Here is a 6,839-nt window from a genome sequence, read left to right as displayed (position 1 = left end):
AAACGTTGCAGTGTTTTTATAAAATAAAGAAAACAAAAATGATGCGCTTTCTGTCGTCTCGTTCTTGAACAGGAGTGCTTAACAAAAATAAAGCTAAATGCATGCCTCACAGACATGATAAACATATCTATAGAAAGTTTTAAATTATTACTTAACGAAATAAAACAAATCGAAAACAAAAACTTGTTTAATATGTAATCCTTAACGATAAATTTCTCTCTCAAGGCGCGTCCAAAAATGAGATTGCAGGATCTTTTTGACATTGACTCACATTGACTCACATTGAATACACTTTATTAATAAATAATTCAGATATGTCCTTACTCTTTCCCCGACACATTTATTATTTATTTTTGCCGGTATTTTGTGGCAAGTTTCAGCCTACTGCGTGCGATTGAACGCGGATCTCTTCCAGTTGCGCCATCCGAGCCGTTGTCGAAAGTAAAAGCGAAAGTCTCCTGTTGTTTCCACCAGCGCGACATAATTGATGGATGTCTAAAATATAAAAAATAAGGAGTAGCCTAAAACAGGCCCGATGCGGGCCCTGGCATAACATGAAAATGTGAAAATTATGTATCTGTGTCCTGTTATTTATATTTTGGTATGCATTTCAGAAGAAAAAAAAATTGATTCAGGTGTAGTTGCAAATAGTGATTAATCATGATTAATCCACTGAAAAGTCTGATTAATCTGATTAAAAATTTTAATCATTTGACAGCCCTAATATATATATATATAGCGCTGTATTTCTGTTTAAAAGCCTATACTAGGCTGGATCCATTGTGAAAGTTTACCACATACAGTGTGACAACATTGCCAGCTATTGGGGCATGTTGTCACAAAAGATCAATGGTGTTAAATGAACTGTTTTCTTTTTGCCAGCCAGTGACAGTGGAAAAGATCAATAGCCTTTTTGTAGCCTAGACTTTAATGTATGTGTCTTTACAGAAATTGATCTCAAAGTGTGACGGCTAGCCCCGCACTCTCCTTTGCCCTGCGTCTGTGTACTGATCCAGCATTTGACCCAGTCAGCCTGAGGTCAGGCAAGTTTGTCCGAGAGATTGATTCGAACTTTGTTCATGAAGTGTGAATGAACTCCGAACACGGCAAGGTTCACGAATGTAATTACAGCTCCAAATTGTGACATAAATAAGCTCAAACTATGGCGCATAATAGGGTCCTAATGAAGGGCTGTCATGAAGACAAAGATATGGATCATGTATTTAGGAACGCTTCGGCCACATCATTGCATGGACTTTTAATTAAGCCACAGAACTTAACCCTAGGGCAGAGCCCCATCTTGTTACCATGTCTCGAAGATCATCATTAAACATTTTAATTAAGATAAAAAAATGGATAGCTGGGGTGAATTCAAATTCCATAATAAAGCTTTATAATGAAAAGTCACCATAATTAAATCTCAAATTCGTGCTTGCAGCAAAATATAGGAGAACAAACACATCTTCCATGTGTTTCTTGAGCTCCAAGGCTAGGAAAATGTTTACAAAAAGGGTTATTGCTTGCAGAGTAATGTACTGTAGCCTACTGTACATTATGCATAATTCCCATCTGCATAATTATGCCAGATGGTTTTTAATGTATTCAAGACTCTTACAAAGGTCACAGGTTCATATTATTTCAATAGTATACGTGCTTACACAATGCCAGCCATTTTTAACAGCTTATTACTTATGTTTACAGTATATCATGAGTTATAATTAGGGGTGCACAAGTTTTTTTAGCCTGGTTCTCATAAGAGTACCTAGAGATTTGGTTTGGTCCTCACTCTACACATAGTGTGAGCTGTTAAATAGAATTAAATATAAAATTAATTAATTATTTATTTTTTATACAATAGTGAACAAAATAATAAAGTGTGAGTGTTTAAATAAAAATACAATTATTTTATACTAAACTTTAAAAATAAAACGATAATATTTACTTTTTTATGTGAATTTTCATCATTTTCAAACCAAACTAGCAAGCTTTTATTTTAGTGGGTTTCCGTCAAGTACGTAATGCAAAAAGTTGCGGACGGCCTTCAGTATACGAGCTCCTGATTAAAGAACGTTCAGTTAAGAGAGCGTCAGTGAATGAAATGTCACATTTTTTCATTTTGCTTTGAAAATGGCAGCGAATGGCCTATAATTATGCTTTCAGTTCGAATAGGAATCTTATGCAGTATTACAGTTTGACCCTGTCCACCAGTGTTGCCAAGTCCGCGGGAATTGGGCTACTTTAACACTGTTGCCGCGGGTTAACTTTATCCCTTGGAATGCGTACTGTACCGGAGGAACCCCTCGAAAAAACATGTATTTTACCCCCCACCCCCGCAACGCAACTTTTACTGGGGGACCCCCTCAAAATGCCATTGGGCTAGTTTTGGGCTAGTTTTCAGTAGCAATTGGGTGGGATTTGTTGTGAAAGCCTGGCGACCCTGCCGTCCACACTAATACGTTTTCGTTTATAAAGCGCATCTTTTTCTTTCCGTTTTGGCCTTCCGTCCAAGACGGCGTTTTTGTCAAGGAAAACAACGCTTTTTGAAAACGCTCTCTAAAGTGCATAAATTTGAAAACGCTGTTTTCGCGTTGTAGTGTGGACTGTGAAAACGGAGGCTTTTGAAAACGATGACGCATATTGTACCAATAGATATCTAGATAATTGTGCCTGTTATGTGCTATTCACTGTCACACTGCTGCTTAGGAGATTTACCTTGTATACTCTATATTACAGCCCTAAAATGATGACAGAAAATTTACTCACAGCTGTCCTGCAAAACATGAGGACAGCTGCTTTTCAGATAAAATATGAGTAAGCGCGACATGGACGCGTCAGTGAATGAAGATATTTACATAAATAAAATGATCCTGCCAGATACAGTGGTGTGAAAAAGTGTTGGCCCCCTTAATGATTTTTTATTTTTTGCATGTTTTACACTGTAATGTTTCAGATCATCAAACAAATTTAAATATTAATCAAAGATAGCACAAGTAAACACAACATGCAGTTTTTAAATGAAGGGTTTTTTTTATAAAGTGAAAAGAAAATCCAAATCCACATGACCCTGTGTGAAAAAGTGTTTGCCCCCCTGTTAAAACATAACTGTGATTTATCACACTTAAGTTCAGTTTCTCTAGCCACACCCAGGCCTGATTACTGCCACACCTGTTTGCAATCAAGAAATCACTTAAATAGGATCTGCCTGACAAAGTGATGTAGACCAAAAGATCCTCAAAAGCTACACATCATGTTGAGATCCAAAGAAATTCAGGAACAAACGAGAAAGAAAGTAATTGAGATCTATCAGTCTGGAAAAGGTTATAAAGCCATTTCTAAAGCTTTGGGACTCCAGCGAACCACAGTGAGAGCCATTATCCACAAATGGCAAAAACATGGAAAAGTGGTGAACTTTCCCAGGAGTGGCCAGCAGACCAAAATTACCCCAAGAGCGCAGCGACGACTCATCCAAGAGGTCACAAAAGACCCCACAACAACATCTAAACTGCAGGCCTCTCTTGCCTCAGTTAAGGTCAGTGTTCATGACTCCACCATAAGAAAGAGACTGGCCAAAAATGGCCTGCATGGCAGAATTCCAAGACGAAAACCGCTGCTGAGCAAAAAGAACATAAAGGCTCGTCTCAGTTTTGCCAGAACACATCTTGGTGATCCCCAAGACTTTTGGGAAAATGCTGCGGACTGACGAGGCAAGTGGAACATTTTGGAAGGTGTGTGTCCCATTACATCTGGCGTAAAAGTAACACAGCATTTCAGAAAAAGAACATCATACCAACAGTAAAATATGGTGGTGGTAGTGTGATGGTCTGGGGCTGTTTTGCTGCTTCTGGACCTGGAAGACTTGCTGTGATAAATGGAACCATGAATTCTGTTGTCTATCAAAAAATCCTGAAGGACAGTGTCCGGCCATCTGTTCGTGACCTCAAGCTGAAGCGAACTTGGGTTCTGCAGCAGGACAATGGTCCAAAACACACCAGCAAATCCACCTCTGAATGGCTGAAGAAAAACAAAATGAGGACTTTGCAGTGGCCTAGTCAAAGTCCTGACCTGAATCCTATTGAGATGCTGTGGCATGACCTTAAAAAGGCAGTTCATGCTCAAACCCTCCAATGTGGCTGAATTACAACAATTCTGCCAAGATGAGTGGGCCAAAATTCCTGCACAGCGCTGTAACAGACTCATTGCAAGTTATCGCAAACGCTTGATTGCCGTTGTTGCTGCTAAGGGTGGGCCAACCAGTTATTAAGTTTAGGGGGCAAACACTTTTTCACACAGGGCCATGTGGGTTTGGATTTTATCCATCCTAATTAGTATGTGAGATTACAATAAGTGTGTCCCAAAGCATAGTATGCAGAAAAGAGTATGCCAAAAGCATACCAGATGGTCTACTATTTCAGGTCGATTTTTGTAGTGTGGATCCGTGCACACTCTAAAGGTTAAAGCTAGTTATTTAGTTAGTTGATGATTGACAGGCCCGTTTACAGTGACAGGGTAAAGACGCAGTTGTGTGGCGGAGTAGTATAAGACGTAGGGCTTCTCTGTTTTGTCTCTATAATCTCAGTGAGTTTTTGAAGGCTTTAGGCATATGCAGTAAGGCAATTTTAACGTTTTCCTACGTTTCGGTGTTAATGAGAAAGTTTTGGAAACACTAGTGTGGACGGAGAGCGTTTTAAAACGAAGACTGGATTAATGTAGAAGCAGCCTTTGTCAATCTAAAATGGTAATTGTACATTAACAGCTGCAACCATGTCGGTATGCAAATGCGCGCTCTGAACTTATTTACACAGCGCATTTTCTTATTTTGGTCGCGGACCTGCGCACCACTTATGTGCACTCCTGGTTATAATTATCATAAGAAAGCAATTCATTGTGTCTTAGTAAAGTAGCTTTCTCAAACATGCTGTCCATCACCTTTCAGGCCTGAGACAAGACAGCAAGAGTCATTATTGATGTTTTCTTGGCCTCTTTTCTTGCCCGCTGTCCTTCATAGCATTTGTCAAAAGAAAGGGAGTCACACTTATTTTTTCCTTTTTTTTTTTTTTTTTCAATTTTCTCCTAATCGCTTCTTGGCGGGGGGGAATGTTGAGGTGAGTGTGCCGGGAGATGCCGTCATAGTCTATTACGCTCGGTTATGCTTACTGTGCTCTAAAAAAAAGGCCTGAATTTGCGTTGCACTTTTATTTTTTTTCTCAGAAACAACGAAAAGGCAAGTCAAGCAATAATGTTATTCTAGTGTGAGTTCCCAATAGACGTGGGCCATTTAAAAGCGAGCAACAAAACCGGAGTCAGCGAATTAAACTCCTGCTGCCATTGCCGATACATAAACTCCATATTCATTGAAATGACAGAGCACAGTTAAGTGAAATTCTTCGAGTGTGCGTGTTATGAAGTTCTCTGAATGTGTGACATGTGGATTCGTTCTTTAAAAATTCAGTGCGTACAAGGAATAGCAAAGTTGACACTGTGCTGTACGTGATAATGTTCAAATTTGAGCGTTCAGTGGGTAGTGGTGTGTTCATCCATGCGGGCCGAGGGAAACGCGAGGTGTGTTTTTGAACAGGGACTGTTATAGATTAGGGTTCAGGTGTGATGGTGCGGAATGCTAGAGGTGACTAATGATTCTGCATGAGCACATAATGGCAGCATTCTGCTTCATTAAACATGGCTTTAAAATTCGTAGACACATCAAAAAATAAGATGTCTCATGCTGGTATGTGCGTCGACTTGGTCTCACACAGAGAGACATGCGTGAATAGATCAACACTCGCACACACAAAACACAGGCTATTGTCATAGACATTTTATTATTTTTCTAAGTGTGACGGTGTTGAATTGAAGTAATGGCTCCTAAAAATTCTGCTTTGTCATTACAAAAATAATTAGATTTTAAAATATGTTTAAATAGAAAACAGTTCTTTTAAATTGTAACAATATTTAACACTATTACTGTTTTTACTGTATTTTTGTCCAAATAAATGCTTGTAATATCAGATCAGTGATAAACACCATAATGGATTACCGGTTTTATAGACTTTTTCCTGAACACGGAAGTAAGTCCGACTCTTAACTGAAAGAATGCTTTGCATTTCCGGTCTGCATTGTTTCTAGTCAAATTAGGGTATATTTCGAGCTAATAAACTAATGTTAAACCTATTAAAATGTTTTTAAAAAGCACATGGCTCCATAGCGTCATCACTTGGCAATGGCGCAATGACCGTCATTTGTCAGTGCCTCACTTTAATGAGTGTGTAGATGACACGAAGCAGCGGACGTTAGCTACATTAAAAACAGATGGACGCTATTTCAATGGGTTCCTATGGAAACCGGAACAGAAAAGCAGTCAATCTGACGTTAGAATTCGTACGCTCATCGTTTACTCAGGAAAAAGGTCTATATACCATAATATTTACATTAGGGATGCACTATACAGTGGTACTGTATCAGTTATTGTTTGATATTAGATTATCTGATTGATTTTACTTATTTTTTGTTTTTGTTAATATTTTTAATTGTTTTCTGTTTTTCACAAGTTCATTTAAATAATTACGAATTATAATTTAACAAATTAAATAAAAAATACAAATATTCCATGTATAGTCTGTCATTACTCAAAAGTTGATAAAAGTACATATATTATTAAATTTTGTTGTCAGGTCATGTCACATCAAATAATACCATATACCTCACAGATGATATATTATATTATTTATTTTTTGTATTGCCAATATTTAATTGTGGATGATAATTTCCCGCTCATTTATTATTTAGATTAGCCTGCAGTTAGTACTTTAAAAACGGTAATATTCTAAGAACTCTAATATATA

Source organism: Garra rufa, chromosome 15 (assembly GCF_049309525.1).
Source record: "Garra rufa chromosome 15, GarRuf1.0, whole genome shotgun sequence".
NCBI classification, from domain to species: Eukaryota; Metazoa; Chordata; class Actinopteri; order Cypriniformes; family Cyprinidae; genus Garra; species Garra rufa.
This window is presented reverse-complemented; position numbering follows the sequence as displayed.